Below are 17,359 nucleotides of genomic sequence, written 5' to 3'. Positions count from 1 at the left end.
AGCACAGAAGATGTTGCCATTCCATAGGAACTAAATCTGGGATCAAATTTTGTGCCTTTGCCTGTATATATTACAGAGTTCCAGATGTATCCAGATTTGGATTCGCACAGCATGAAAGACTTGATCCCAAACCGTGCCCTCTTGGAGGCTATGTACTGCACCCAGCTTAGTCTCCCTTTATATGCCATCAAACTTTCATCCACATTATTGTCCCTTTCTGGCACATAGCAGGTTTTGAAGTTATTGATGATCATTTTATAAACATCCCAAATTTTTTTAGCTTGGGGGCAGGATGGGTGGTCTCATCAAAATCATTGTTTGTAAAATGTAAAAATTTCATTATTAGGGCAAATCGATATTCAGGCATAACCATGCCAAAAAAAGGGGTGGCAAGCAGTTTGTTGGTGGACCAGTACCACTTCTGCAGGGGTTTCCCCACCACACCACCCCCTGGAGAATAACAAGGCCCAGGAAAAGCCAAAAATCTTTTTGGGTGACTGGTTCCCATTTCCGGGTTCTGGACAAGCTTGCATGTGGAGCAGCCAGCTGTTGCGCTGCATATCTATTTGTCTCTTCAACTATTTTCTGAATGACGTCGCCATTTAAAAATAGCTCCAGGTAGGCCAGTGGGTTGTCCTCACAGTGCACCTTCAGGCCAGGCACCCCAGTAAATGGAAACCTGGGGGGCGCAGGCTGGGCCTGACAGGTGTCAATTGCACACCAGGTACGCACATCACTAACCTCCATAGAATCGCCTTCACTTGCGGTCTCGGTCTCACTCTCCAATGAGAGGTCTCCAGGAGCTCCATCACTATCAGTGGACTCCACAAGTGACTCCAGATCGTCCTCACTGTCTGTGAACTGTTCCAACACATCTTGGATGGATAGATGCCTTCTGGAGCTTGAAGCCATAGCAGGGGTCAGGCAGGCGGTGATGTCCGGGTCCAGGCAGAGATGTCAGAGTCCAAGCAGAGGTCAAAGCAGGCGGAGATGTCAGAGTCCAGGCAGAGGTCAGGGCAGGCGGCAGGCAGAGATGTCGGAGTCCAGGCAGAGGTCAAAGCAGGCAGCAAATGGTCAAAATTAGGCGAAGATCAGCAAAGGTAAGATAAGACACAGTGTTACACACTAGCCATCCAGGGAATAATAAAGCACTTTTTTCACTTGACAAAGAAAGCAAGCCAAGCAGCACAGGGAGGTTGTGTTGCTATCAGCAAAATCTCTGTCAGGAGTGGGAAATGCAGGCACGCCTTCGCCTTATATAGGCCAATGGCTGCCTGTGTGGCATGCAGTGGGCATCCCTGCTGTAATTGGAGGGCATGGGGGAGTTGCCCACCCTGCCCAGTTGTTTCAGTGCATTCTGGGAAATCCAAATGCAGCAAAATTCGGGTCGGGTCGACCCGAATTCGAACAGCCATATTCGGGTCGAACATAAGGACGACCCGAATTCGAACAACAACACTAACAATGGGACAAAGGCAATGAGGGGGGCCAAGTAGGAGTTTGGTGTGGAAACCATGCAGACATTTGTACTCAATACTTGTGGAAAAAATGACAATACATTGCTGAAGAATTGCTAAACAACAGAAACTGGCATTACAAACCAGGCACAAAAACATTGCAGCAACAGATGAGACTAACAATAATGAGGATTGCAAAAATCACATCAATGCATACTATCCAAGGACAGTTACTTAATTAACCCCCCCCCCCCCACACACACACACACACACAAACCAATCCAGTTAAAATAGTACAAATGAAAATGCATATGTATTTCTATACAATAAAATGTATTTTGACATACACACACAAGTGAAATCACTAAATGTTCCTTAATACATGTATTATAACATGTTTGCCTATAATCCTTTACTAAAATCTTTAATTTCTCTAAAGTCAAACTACAATGAAATTTTTATCAGGTCACAAATATTTGTTCACATATTTTTTTACACTCACACCATTGTGTGATGACATATTTGAAAGTGCCACTTAGTATATATCCACCTTGATAGAAATTAGTTTGCAGTATTGCAACCAAAAGAAAAAGTAACAACAAGTGCAACAAGTGTAACTATAAATGAAGCAAGTTTGTGATTGAGTAAACTATAACATAAAAAAGTAGCACTTACACAAAAAAAACATCAAGCATTAAAGATTCAAACTGACCGGTAAAATTGACTGGAGATGCGCACAGAACAGGGCGCAGGTGTGCGCTAATCAATGCTATCACCTCACAATTGAGTTTAACATCTACTCCTGAATCGCGCAGCTGAAAATTAATTGCCTTAATTGGCGTATTTGAGATCTTTGCTCATCTTTGCAGGAAACCGGCAGGCGAGTTCACTAGATCTCGGGCCCGACTCGCAGAGGTAGAGCTTGCTGACCAGCGCATACGTACGCGCGTCGAGCGTACGCACATTTTATTGATGAAACAGGGTGAAAGCCTCCTTTATTGATCTTCCTCTCCCAGACATGGCAGCTCATGGCAGCTCTTATTTTTCCTTTTGTACTGCAGGCAGTATTATTTCCCTAAAGGCTCCTATACTATTTTTTGGTCAACGTTTAAAAAAGTGAAGAGAGGGGAGTTGTTTTATGGCAAACAACAAATCATTTAGTATATAACCAAAACTTGGTAAAACTTCAGTAAGAGTATCAATTACAATGTGTTGAAATTTGACCGAAAAAGGCGCTAGACCTCTAGAGTACTTCTAATTCAGGAGTCGGCAACCTTTACTATCAAAATTTTACCCCCCCCCCCCCTTCCACTAAAGAAAAATGGCCTGGAGCCGCAAAACATAACACAGCCTACTATAAACTTACATACAATTACATTGTAGGAATAAATCTTAAGAAACTTACATTTGAATTCTGCTGCCCATTCATGAGGTTATGTGTCTCCAGCCTTAGTATCAGCATTTCTTGTACTAAGTAGTGTTGTTGTTAGAATTCGGGTCGTCCTAATGTTCAACCCGAATATGACTGTTCAAATTCGAGTGGTTTCGAGTGGCTAGAGTGTTTCACTGTTAGCTAGATAGATTAGATAGATACATCGATAGATGCATTGATAGATAGATAGATAGTTAGTCAGTGTGTTACATACATGCAGCCAGAGGCAGGGTACTCTCTCTGTGCACAGTATCATACTTGTACTGAGAGACAGACACACAGACGCAGAGTATACTGCAGTATATATTTTGTATATTCTGCTGCATATTACAAGCGTCACCACTGAAGTGCTGCATACAACACACACAGCATACTTGCATTTTTGGTGTCAACCCCCTCCCAATAAAAAAATCCACTTACTGTACCAATTTACACTTGTGAAGCATATTAGCTACAAAGTATTTTGCAGGGTGTCAAGCCACACAAAATATTTCTACAATGTCTAGCCAAAGAGGAAAGGCCAGCTTTGACAGGGGTGGAAAGCAAAGCAGTATGAGTTTGTTTTTAGCTGCAGACCCAAGAACAAGAAGCGCTGCTGTTGGTGGTGGGCGTCCATTAATACCACACCATGAACAAGAGGTAGTGGAGTACATGACCCAGCCTGGGTCAAGTGATTGTACCCCCTCTTCATCCCAGTCCCAGACACAGGCCTTACAGGTGTCCCAAACAGTCCATGATACACCTGTTCCTCCTAGTTCTTCATCAGGGGCTGGAAAGTCTCTTGTACAGCAGTATGTAGAGGAGTCCCACCGAGGGGTTGGAGAGGCGGAGCTACAAGCATTCCTTCAAGATCTGACAAGGGGCGAACAAGGAGATCATCATAGGCAGGAAGAAGAGGAGGAGGAGGAATAAGAGGAGGAGGAGGTTGCAGAGTGCCCTCAAAGGGGGAGAGGGAGAAAGAGGGTAATAGCTGCCCACACTCTGCATTCTTCACGTACCAGTGAGGCAAGTCATAGTCCTCCATCGTGGGAAGCTGTCACCACAGATATGCCTCAACAACCGCGGACCGCCACCACGAGCACCAGCTCCAGAGCACCTTTCTGCCCAGTTAGATGGTCGCCCGTGTGGGCATTTTCTAATGTCCATAGTGATGACAACACTATGGTCATCTGCAAACTGTGTGCTCAACACTTGAAACGAGGCAAACACCCAAACAAATTTGGAACAAGTTGCATGAGCACACATTTAAAAAGCCACTACCCGGTAACCTGGCGGGAACACCTGGTCAAAGCACAGAGCTCTGTGCTGACCACCTCCGTCAGAGAAGCAAGCTCAAACTGCTAGTTCTTTCTCCGCTGCCTTTCCTCCTTCTGCCACTAAAGTTACCCATGCTGCTGCCAGCAATTTGAGTGGGGCATGTAGCTGAGCATTATCTTTTTCAGGCTCCACCAGCGGTGAAGTTACCCATGCAAATACAGAGCACTACAGATGATGAATGAGGACAAGTCCCCATTCATCACATGTAATTCCTGGATATTGTAGTGGAACTGCAGAGGACTGCAGCTCAGTTTCCCACGTGAAGTCACAGTGGCAAAACTGAACTGCAGATGATCTCTGCAGTTCCACTACATTGTCCAGGCACTACAGGTGATGAATGGAGAAGAATACATAGTAAAAGCACAGCACAGCAACAGCGATTGCTGTTGCAGTGCTGTTCAATGTATTCTTAGATAGAGTTTCACTATCAAAGAATACAGAGCACTACAGGGGATGAATGGGGACAAGTGCCAAAAGATCGTAGTGGAATCTCTAAATTCCACACACATGTAGCTGCCATTTCAGGACATACTTAGGTCTCAATACTGAACTGTTAGGTAAACTTAAAGAGAAACCAAACTGAAAACTGGCAAGAAAATAAAAAATACAGTTACCTTCAATGTTTCAGGACAGTCCAATCCATCTGGGGGTGCCTTGCATCAGGTCCCACGTTGTCCCGACATCCGTCCCGGATCAGGGCGATGCCATCTTCATCTCTTTTTCCTTGTTCTTCATCTTACGTCACCCGACCCAGGTGCGAGATTGGGTGACGTAGGATGAAAAAATAATTTGCCGAACTCACTGCGCATGAGTGAGATTGGCTAATTTTTCTGTTTGCGCCAAAAGGCTCTTTCTGCTTGGGCATGCGCAGAAGGAGCACCCAAGAGCCTCCCGGAATGCCTGACATAGGTATACCGGGAAGCTTGTCGCTCCCATTCATTCTTGATCGCCAAGGTGGTCGAGAATTACAGGGGGGTGCTGCACCCTTTTTTTTTCAAAAAAAGGGTGTTGCATCGAAAAGAAAAAAAACAGAATTTGTCTACCCTTTTATGTAAAGTGAAATTTCTGAGTTTAGATATGCTTTAAGGCCTGTTTTTTCTTTATCCAGTGGCACTGATTGCATTTGCTGCATTTCAAAAGTGGTTGTATGGTTAACTGATTGTGAGGGTTATAATGATTAGAAACCAGTGAATCGTTTATTGATGTGGACTTACATTATAGGATCTGTAGTTTTTCTCTGGTTTATATACGTAAAAATAATGGGGTCTGATGTTAGGATTCCCCAATGTCTGGAAAGTATCCTTTAGATATCTTTTCTTTAAGGTTATCTATAATGTTTATTAAATCCTGTGATAATTTGGTGTGTCTGTTTGGTTTGGAAGTTGGTTGTCCTTAACCCCCCTAGTGGTAGTAGTTTTTTTTGCATGGAAATTTATTTTACATTGTAGGCTATAATTCTTAGGCATAACTCCCCAGAATATGTCCAATAGTTATTAAATTTTATTAATTTAATAATGAACTTTAAAAAAAAGGTAAAAATGTAATATAACTGTACAGTAGCACATATATTATATATATATATATTAATTATTTATATATTATATGAAGATTTCTTTGTATTGGACTCAATACAACTACTTTGTATTTAATCCAATACAAAATGATTTGAATTTCTCGCCGGTTTGTGCGGACGGGAAATCCCATAGATCTTGGCTGTTCACTTCGCGCCTGGGGATCGGAGGGAGAAGACGTGTTCCCAGGACCTGCAGGGACCAGAAGGACGACGGGGGATGACAACGGAGGGGGTGGGGTTTTTCTTAGCTTAACGAGACCCCGAGTTTGACTTGGGATTACCGCTTTTTGCAAGTAAAATCCACCCAAAACTCAAACTCGGGATTACCGCTAGGGGGGTTAAAGATGAGATCTTGCCTTCAAAGGGATTTTACTTTATGATAGGTACTTTTTTAGAGTTTCTTACTATACCCCCTTTGAAGGAGTTCTTTTATCAGTTTTGCTTATAGTACCAAATGTGCTTCCTCCATGTAGTTTTTTCTAAATCTTAAAAGCTGACTGTGGGGGATGCTGTTGATCAGGGATCTAGGGTGTACGCTCTGGATTCCATCCAAATCTCCATGCAAAAAGCAGTACAATTTTTTGCATGGAAATTTATTTTTCATTGTAGGCTGTAATTCTTAGGCATAACTCACTTATATTTAAAAAAAATTTAATAATAAACTTTAAATAACAAAACAAAACAAAAATCTGTTAAAAAAATATTTAAACATGTAAAGTAACTGTATAGTAGCATATATAATATAAATATAATATAATTATACATACTATATGCATATTTCTTTGTATTGGACTCAATACAGCTATTTTGTATTGAATCCAATACAAAATTATTTGAATTTCCTGCCAATCCTCCAACCCACACTGACAAATGGTACCGACATCACCGGGAAAGCACGTAGATCTCATCTCTGCACTTTGCGGCTGGAGATCTGAGGAGCAGGACCTGTCCCCAGGACCTGCAGGGACCAGCAGGACGCCATGGGACAACGACGAAGCAAGGTAAGTGGGTTTTTTTAAGTTAAAAGGTTTTCAGGTAAAATCCACCCCAAGTCACACTCGGGATTACTGCTAGGGGGTAATAATGTGAATTTACAGTATGTAATCTGTGTTTTTGTGTATATAAGTATCAATAGCTCACTTGTGGCTTGGGAAACAAGTGGCTCTGAATAAGTGAAGTTAAAAACACAGAGTTGTGTTTTTGACATTATGTTTTTGGGAGTTTTGTTTTTGAGACATTTGACTGTTGGGTGACTGTAAATTTTGTGCTTTTATCATTTATGTCTCTATTAGCCTATAAATACCTTTTCTTTTTCTGTCATATTTTTAAATGCCTTTTCTTTTACTGACCACTAATTGAGGCGGAGGTGGCCAAGGATTCACAAGTTATGGGTAAACTCACCAAGTGAGTAAAAAACACAGGAGTTATAAGGAATTGATTCTTTAAAGAAACTACAAACTGTAAGTAACCTTTTATAACCCCCTAAAATGAATATATTTTGCAACTTGGAAAATGAGTGGCAGTAAGGTTGTGTTCAGTGTACAGTCTGTCATATGTATACATAAATGGAGCAACAGCTCCAAGGTGAATACCACTGTGACAGGTGTGAGCAAGCCACCATTCTGGAATCTCACATTAAAGATCTGCAGGTGAGCATTTCAACACTGAAATCACTGGATCACCTTAAGATGGGTCACCTGCTCACTGAGCAGGTAGTTGATGGGATAAATGTGGAGGGTGGAGTTTGATCAGAATGAACAGGCAGAAAGCTTGGTTACTGTAGTTAGAGAGAGTGGTAGGGGCTTCCAGAAAAGGAAGGTCAGCCCTGTGTTTGAGCACCCAAACCATTTTGCAGAGTTATATGAAGATGTGCAAGTGTCAAACCCAGAGGTGGCAGGGCTAGATATTACTATTTTTTTATTACCAATGATAGGATATATAGAAGAAGAAGGATGATCCCTAAAAATCATTTTAAAGAACTAGACTTAAAGTCGAAGGGAAGGACCTTCAAGGTTATATTTTCTGGAATGTTGCCTGTGCCATGTGCCCTGGTGTGATAGCTAAAGTCCTGATGTAAAAAGGAAAGGTTTGGGTTCTTAGAGCACTGGGCTGACTTTTCATTGGGTACAACCTTTATGTCAGAGATGGTTTGCTCCTAAATGGAAGGGGGTCTGCTGTGCCAGGAGAAATTGGAATGGTGGAGCGATATTTAAACCAGGACAGAAGGGACAAATAAGGACAAATAAGGTGGCAAAACAGTCAGACAGGGGTCAGTCACCAGTGAAGGGGGTATTGGGGATAGTTGGGGGAAAGGTTATGGATAAATATAAGGAGTTTCCCATGTTACACAAAAACATTGGATTGTGTGGGAATAGTTGTACTGAAAAAACAGGCAAATACAGCTATGGTTTAAAGAGCCTGTTCAGCAATGCTAGAAGTCTGGAAAACAAAATAGGGGAGTTGGAAGCCTTAATGAATTGGGAGCATTATGACTTTTTTGGTTTTGCTGAATGCTGGCTTTGTTCTTAAGATGACTGAACTGTCAATATTCCTGGTTTTACTCTCTTTCGGAAAGACAGAGTAAAACAAAGAGGTGGTGGTTTATGTCTGTATGTGAGAGATGATCTGAAAGTGAATGTGAAAGAATGTGGGTGGAGTTGCATAATACACAGATAATTATTGGAGTCTGCTATAGCCTCCCCAGTGATAAAGAAGAAATAGAGAATAAACTGCCAGCACAGACAGAAATGGCTGGCGGAAGTTGTAGTTTTTGGGAGATTTTAACTACCCTGACATTGATTGGCATATTGGTACTTCAAGAACAGCAAAAGGGCAGACATTTTTGAATTTAATACAAGATTTTATGGTACAGTTTATTGAAGACCAAACTAGAAATGATACTCTACTGGAATTTTTTCTAACTATGCAGAGTGTCATGGTAAGGGAGACAGAGCCACTAGGGGGCGCTACGGCCTGCACGGAGGTAGTGTGAGCCCTGAGAAGGGTCAAGGCTTAGAGTCTACGCAGAAACATGTCTTCCTCAGAGCCTCTGATGGTGAGGATGTTGTGCCGCTGGTTAATGCCACCTTGCGGTCCTTGGGCACACCAAGGTGGGCAATATGAAACATGGTACCAAATCACAAAGCAGAAGGATAGATGAGGATGGCCATGGTCGAGGCAGGCAGGAAGAAAAGAGGTCAGGTTACACGCAAGGGGTCAATTACCAGAGATCCAGGAGACAGACACCAGTGATGCAGGGACCACTGTGGACACAGGGAACACAGGAGACACTGGAAGCAACATGAGGCACAGGTGACACAGAAATATACACAGAAAGACAGGAACACTGGAACAGAACAAAGAAGTTGGCTGGGAACCAACAGACTGGACAACGCAGGAGCTGGACAACTAAACTGATAAAAGGAGTGGAGGAACTCTGCTATGAGGAGAGATTAGCTGAACTGAATCTATTCTACTTTGAGAAATGACCTTTAGGGTGGGGGGGGGTATGATCACCCTCTATAAATATATAAATAGTCAATATTGGGAACTTTCTTCCCAAATATTCACTTTAGGATCATTACAAAGGACAAGAGGGCGCTCTTTGCGTCTGGAGGAAAATAAATTTAATCTTAGAATAAGGAAGGGATTATTCACAGTAAGGTCTGTGAAAATGTGCAATAGGCTCCCTCAGTAAACAGATTTAGCTAGTAATATAGATTGCTTTAACCTCCCTTGCGGTATTCCTGAGTGTGACTCGGGGTGGAAAAAATTGCAAAAAACGGTAATCCCGAGTCACACTCGGGGTACCTTTGAGGGTCCCTCTTACCTTATCCCCGCGCTCCAGCGGCGATCATAATAAATAAATATAATAATTATACCCGGGAGTTAATCCTAAGAATTACAGGCCCACAATATAAACAAAAATTTCTACGCAAAAAAATAGGATCACTTTTTGCATCAAAAAATGACAGAATTAGAACGCTAGGGGGGTTAAGAAACAGCTGGATGCTTTTCTGGAAGCACAGAATATAACTGGGTAATAAAGTTTTGCATAGAATATCTATTTGCCTCACTGGATCAGGAAGGGATTGTTTTTTACCTTTTGGAGCAAATTGAAGCAGGGTTTATTTGCCTTCCTCTGAATCAACTATGTATATAGTTAAACTTGAAGGACTTATGTCTATTTTAACCTAACTGACTATGTAATAGTAGGGTCTGATGTTTAGACTCTCCAATATCTGGAAAGCATCCTTTAGGCATCTTGGTGATTATATCATGTGGTAATATGGATTGCTTGTTTGGATGAAGGTTGACTGTCCTAAAATATGAGATCTTGCCTTCCAAGGGGTTTTACCTTAAGATAGGGACTAATTGTGATCCTGTGATTGTGCTTCCAGAGATCTGTGGGGTGGGCTCTGGACATGTAAAATGGTCATTCCTGCTGTTCCTTTTCTGAAAAGGGTAGTTGTATACAGTTGTTTTCTGTAGTGTTCATAAATATATCAAGCAATGGAATCTTGTTTTTGTGATAGTTCATAGAAAATTTGAGATTGTAATGATTGACTTGAAAAATTGTTTCTTAAATAGTGTTGGTCGAATTGCTCACTATTTGATTCGTCAGCTATTCGCTCGAATAGACCAAAATTATTCGGGTGGTCAAATTTCAAATTCGATCACCAATAAAGTCAATGGAAGGAAAAATTTGGGGTTTTTTTCAGGACTGTGTAGAGCTTCTACAGCCTCCAAACACATGTAAAAAAATACATTATAAAAAGATACATAAAAAGATACATTATAAAAATGTACTTATTACTTTTACATTCCCCTGTACTTCACATGAATATTAAAGAGCACCTGTCACACGAATATTAAAGAGCACCCGTCACATGAATATTAACGAGGAACTGTCACATCAGTATTAAAGAGCATCTGTAACATGAATGTTAAAGAGCACCTTTCACATCAATATTAAAAAGCATCTGTCACATGAATAATGAAGAGCACCTGTCACATCAATAAAAAAGAGCACCTGTCTAATGAATAATAAAGAGCACTGTCACATGAATATTAACGAGGACCTGTCACATCACTATTAAAAAGGACCTGTTACATCAATAATAAAGAGCACCTGTCACATCAATATTAAAGAGCACCTGTCACATGAATATTAAAGAGCACCTGTCACATCAATATTAAAGAGCACCTGTCACATGAATATTAAAGGGGACCTGTCACATCAATATTAAAGAGCACCTGTCACATGAATATTAAAGAGCACCTGTCATATCAATATTAAAGAGGACCTGTCACATCAATATTAAATTAATATTAAAGATCACCTGTCACATGAATATTAAAGATCACCTGTCACATGAATATTAAAAAGCACCTGTCACATCAATATTAAAGAGGACCTGTAACATTAATTTTAAAGAGCACCTGTCACATCAATATTAAAGAGGACCTGTCACATCAATAATAAGGAGCACCTGTCACATCAATATTAAAGAGGACCTGTCACATCAATAATAAAGAGCACATGTCAAATCAATATTAAAGAGCACCTGTCACATCAATAATAAAGAGCACCTGTCACATCAATAATAAAGAGCACCTGTCACATCAAAACTAAAGAGCATCTGTCACATCAATATTAAACAGCACCTGTCACATCAATATTAAAGAGGACCTGTCACATCAATATTAAGGAGCAGATATCACATGAATAATAAAGAATACCTGTCACATCAATATTAAAGGGAACCTGTCGAATAAATAAAAAAGAGGACCTGTCACATCAATAATAAAGAGGACCTGTCATAAATAATAAAAAGGACCTGTCATTATTTTTTGATATTCAGTTGACAGGTCCTCTTTATTGTGCATCTGACAGGTCCTCAATATTGTGCATGTGACAGGTCCTCTTTAATAATCATGTGACAAGTTCTCTTTAGTATGCATGTGACAGGTCCTCTTTATTGTTCATCTGGCAGGTGCTCCTTAATATTCGTGTGACAGGTGCTCTTTAATATTCATGTGACAGGTGCTCTTGATGTGACAGATGCTCTTTAATATTCGTGTGACAGGTGCTCTTTGATATTCACGTGACAGGTGCTCTTTATTATTCATGTGACAGGTGTTCTTTAATATTCATGTGACAGGTACTCTTTAATATTGATTTGACAGGTCCTCTTTAATATTCATGTGACAGTTGCTAGTTAATATTCGTGTGACAGGTGCTCTTTAATATTCATGTGACAGGTGCTCTTTAATATTGATGTGACAGGTCCCCTTTAATATTCATGTGACAGGTGCTCTTTAATATTGATGTGACAGGTGCTCTTTAATATTGATGTGACAGGTGCTGTTTAATATCAATGTGACAGGTGCTCTTTAATATTGATGTGACAGGTTTAATATTGATGTGACAGGTGCTCTTTAATATTGATGTGACAGGTGCTGTTTAATATCAATGTGACAGGTGCTCTTTAATATTGATGTGACAGGTCCTCTTTAATATTGATGTGACAGGTGCTCTTTAATATTCATGTGACAGGTGCTGTTTAATATTGATGTGACAGGTGCTCTTTAATATTCATGTGACAGGTGCTTTTTAATATTCGTGTGATAGGTCCTCTTTAATATTCATGTGACAGGTGCTCTTTATAATTGAGATGACAGGTGCGCTTTAATATTGTTGTGACAGGTGCTCTTTATTAGTGTATAAATGTATATATATATTTTCCTCTCCCCAGCCAATCACAGAGCAGTAGAGGTGATGAATGGGGTTACATATCCCCATTGAACCTCTATTGCCCTGGTATCGCCTGAGATTACAGCTAATTTAAGGCACATGCTTCCAATTAGCTGTAACCCCAAAGTTCCCACGGCCTGGGGATCTCACAATGACATTATGATTCATAATGTAATTGTTGGATAACTTGTAAAAAAATAAAAAAATTAAGTAAAATAAAAACACACTAATTAAATTAATTTAACATTAATTTTTATTATTTTTTTTAAACTTTTTTTTCACAAATTTTTGCAGTCGAATCCCGTGTTTTTCGGGTCGGGTCTATCCAAATCAAACAGCCATATTCGGGTCGAATATAAGAACAACCAAAATCCGAACACCAATACAATTCTTAAATATTCCAAATACTTGGTTTGAGAAAAGGTTGTTCTTCCAGCTGCCTAGATACAGATTTAAATAGGATGGGGCACATTTCATCCCCATCGCTTCTCCCTGGATCTGTAGATAGTAATCATTCTTAAAAGTGAAGATTTTTCTGGTGAGAATATAGTGTAAAATGGATATTATAAAAGTAATAAAGGCCTGACTTGTTGGGTCATTTGTATGTAATAGGATGCCACTGTTTGTAGTCCCTTTTGGTGAGACATGCTGCAATACAGCACTTCTACATTAATGGTATCTAATATGGTGTTCGGTGGTACTCATTGCTCTTCCAGAGTTTGAGAGGGTTGTATTGTGTCTCTAAGATAAAAGGGCAGTTTAAGGACAAGTACATGGTGCCCACTAATTCACTTGTGTTGGAGGAGATAGAACCTAGTCCCAATAGAACGTACCCCCGAAATGATGGGTCTTCCTGTGAAGTTCTTGAGGTTTTTGTGGACCTCAGATATTGCGTAATAACACCCCAAACTACGGTTCTTCTGATCTTTAGCTAGCTGGGTATCTCAAGATCAAAATTCACATCAATTACTGGGTGGGGATTTTATTATGGTTATGAATCCTTTACATAGTTACATAGTAGGTCAGGTTGAAAAAAAACATAGGTCCATCAAGATAAACCACTAGGGAAATAAACATATCCCAAATATAAAACCGCATGAGGCAATCGGATGTTCCCTGGATCAACGGTCTCTGCTATCTTTACTTTAAAGCCTTAATACCCAGTTATATTCTGCTCTTCTAAAAAAGCATCCCGTTTTTTGTCAAAGCAATCTATAGTGGTTTCCGAAACTACTTCCTGAGCGAGCTTATTCCACACTTTCACAGACCTTACAGTGAAGAATCCCTTCCCTATCTGAAGCCTAAACTTCTTTTCCTCCAGAGTGTCCTCTTGTTCTTTGTAATGATCTCAAAGTGAATATTTGGGAAGAGAGTTTTCTATATGGACTATTTATATATTTATACACGGTGATCATATCCCCCTTAAATGTCTCTTCTCAAGGGAGAATAGATTCAGTTTAGCTAATCTCTCCTCATAGCTCAGCTCCCATTCTTTTTTTAGTTTAGTTGCCCTTCTCTGCACTCTCCCCAATTCCACAATGTCCTTTTTGTTAACTGGTGCCCAAAACTGGACTGCATATTCCAGATGAGGTTTTACCAATACTTTGTACAAGGGAAGGATTATGTTTCAATCTCTGCAGTCTTTTCCTCTTTTGATACAAGAAAGTACTTTGCTAGTTTTAGGTATTGCAGCTTGGCATTGCATGCTGTTATTGAGTCTATGATCTACTAGAACTCCCAGATCCTTTTCCATTCCTGACTCCCCCAAATGTACTCCCCCTAGACAGTATGAAGCATGCAAGTTGTTAGCCTCCAAGTGCATAACTTTACATTTATCTATATTAAATGTCATTTGCCACTTGGCTGCTCAATCAAACAGTACATCCAGGTCTACTTGTAGATTATAGACATCCTGTATGGACTTGATTTCATTAGATATTTTGATGTCATATGTAAACACAGAAATGGTACTTTTAGTCCCAAATTATTACTATATAACCTTAGACCATTAAGGGTATAAATCATTAATCACTACTCTCCGGATGTGGTCTTTAGGCCAGTTCTCTATCCATTTACAGATTGACTTTTCTAAACTTATGGACCCTAACTTACATAATAACCATCTGTGGGGTACAGTGTCAAATGCTTTAGCAAAATCCAAGTACACTATTTCAACTGCTATACTATTGTTTATCTGTTTACTTACTTCCTCATAAAAAGAGAGTAAATCTGTTTGACAACATTAGTTTATCTTGAAGCCATGTTGACTATCATTTATAATAATATTTTCTAGCAGAAACTCCTTTATGTGGTTCTTTATCAAACTCTCTAGGACCGTTCCAACTATGGACATTAAACCAACCGGTCTGTAGTTACCTGGTAATGACTTTGCTCTCTTTTGGAACCAGATTGGCCTTACACAAAGCCTTACACCAATCCATTGGTACCATGCCAGTGATTAAAGAGTCTCTGAAAATTTGAAATAATGGCTTTGAAATAACTGAGCTCAGCTTTTTGAGGACAGTGGATGTAGTCCATTGGGTCCTCGAGCTTTGACAATTTTAATTTTCTAATTTTATTTTTTAACTGTTTCTCAATCATGTCAATTTTGAGCCATTATGACTCATTTAAGGCAATGAAATTGCTAATATGAATTTGGACTTGAGCTCTGCCACAGAGCAAAAAAAATTGTTTAGTAAATTTGACTTTTCTTTATCCCCAGTTACCAATTGAGAGAATTTAAAAATATTTGGGGGTTTGCCTTACTTTTGCCTTTTTTAATCTCCTTTTTACATCTTTTGTTATATTCTTTATAGCTTTCAAACGATGAAGATGATGGTTGATTTTTATGTTTTTGGAATGCCCTTTTTTTAGTAGGCTTTTTAACATTTTAGCTTCTTAAACCTTTTGCCTTTTGGAATATATTTTTCAGTGTACTTGTGTAGAACAGACTTGAAACATTCTCATTTCCGTTCTGTGTTCTTTGAGGACAATATTGTCTCCCAGTTCAAGCCAAAGATAGTGGAAAATTTGCTGTTTTTGCTTCCTGATTACAGCTTACATTAAATTAAATCATATAATGGTCACTGCTACCAAGATTCTCTTTTATATGCACATTTGTTATAAGCTGTGCATTGTTAGAAAGAACTGGGTACAGCACAGTATCATTTCTAGCTGGGGCTTCTATAAACTGTATCATAAAATTATCTTGTATTAAATTCACACATTTCCCCCCTTTTGCTGTTCCTGTAGTGCCAATACTCCAGTCAATGTCAGGGTAGTATTGTCCCTTTTTGGACCTGTGCTAGTAGTTGATTCTCTATTTCTTCCTTAGCACTGGAGGGCCTATAGCAAATTCCAATAATTATTTGTGTTTTATGCATCCCCTCATTTAATTCCACCCATAATTCTCAATCAACAATTTATTTTTTCGCATTCACTTTCAGACCACCTCTCACATACAGACAAACACCACCACCCTTTCGTTTGACTCTGTTTTTTTTTTTTGAAGGAGCGTATAACCAGGAATATTGACAGCCTAGTCATGTGAAAAACAAAGCTAGGATTCCACAATACCAACCAAGTCTAACCAACTAAATGCCCCCCTTTAATAAGGCTTGCCATACTTCTATCATTGGTGAACAGACTCTTTAAACCATTGCTGCATTTACCAGCTGTTTGCCAAATACTTTTGTTTTTCAGTACAATTAGTACTGCGCAAACCAAGGTTTGTGTGTAACATGGGAAGCTCCTTATATTTTCCATACCCCTCCCCCAACTATCCCCAATCCACCCTCCACTTCTGGCTGACCCCTGTCTGACCTTTCTGCCACCTTATTTACCTGTCCCACCCCCCTCTGTCCTAGTTTAGGTATCCCTCCACCATTCCCCTAAATCTTTCCCTTAGCATAGCGGACCCCCTTCCATTTAGGTGCAAACCATCTCTGGCATAAAGGTTGTACCCCAATGAAAAGTCAGTCCAGTGCTCTAAGAACCCAAACCCTTCCCTTTTACACCAGGACTTAAGCCATATTTAGCTGTCTAAGCTCCCTCTGCATTTCCTGATTATAGAATCCCCTATAAAAACCAAATGTCTACACCTTCCTGCGTTGCCTTCCCCACCCCTACTAGATACTCTCCCGACTGTAAGGGGTAGCAGTAACATCTGGAGTTGCCACCACTGGGTCTTCCACCTGCACTTCTTCACATACCTTTGCAAATTTGTTAGGGTGCAAAGGAATGACCTTCCTTTTCTGGGAGCCCCTACCACTCCCTTTAACTACAGTAACCCAGCTCCCTACATGTTCATCCTGATTAACCTCTCCACCTTCCACATTTATTCCATTACCTCTCCGCTCAGTGAGCAGGAGACACTACTCTCAAGGTGATCCAGTGATTTCAGTGTTGCAATGGCCTTCTCTAGCTCTCCAATGAGAGATACCAGAAACGCTGTTGCTCAATTTGTGCATACATATGGCAGACTGTGCAGTGAACAAAACCTTCCACCTTTCTACCACTCATTTTCCCAGGTACAATGTTTATTGTTTTCAAGGAGTTATAAAAGTTACTTATAATTTGTAGTTACTTGTTGCTTTCAAACTCCACTTGACCACACCTACTTAGAGATCAGCATGGAAAGATGGAAATAAAGCTTTTTGAAAAAAAAAACTGACAGTCAAACAAGCAGAACCCAACAGTCAAACAGACACAACTCCCAAATGGTTGTTTCAGGCCATACCCCAATAATGGTAAATATTTTGGACACTTTTCCAGGAGGTGATGCATATATCTTTGGTGCTACCCCTCCTACTTGTATCAAGATC

This window comes from Pyxicephalus adspersus, chromosome 3 (genome assembly GCF_032062135.1).
Source record: "Pyxicephalus adspersus chromosome 3, UCB_Pads_2.0, whole genome shotgun sequence".
In the NCBI taxonomy this organism is placed as follows: Eukaryota; Metazoa; Chordata; class Amphibia; order Anura; family Pyxicephalidae; genus Pyxicephalus; species Pyxicephalus adspersus.
Note: the sequence above shows the minus strand (reverse complement) of the source record.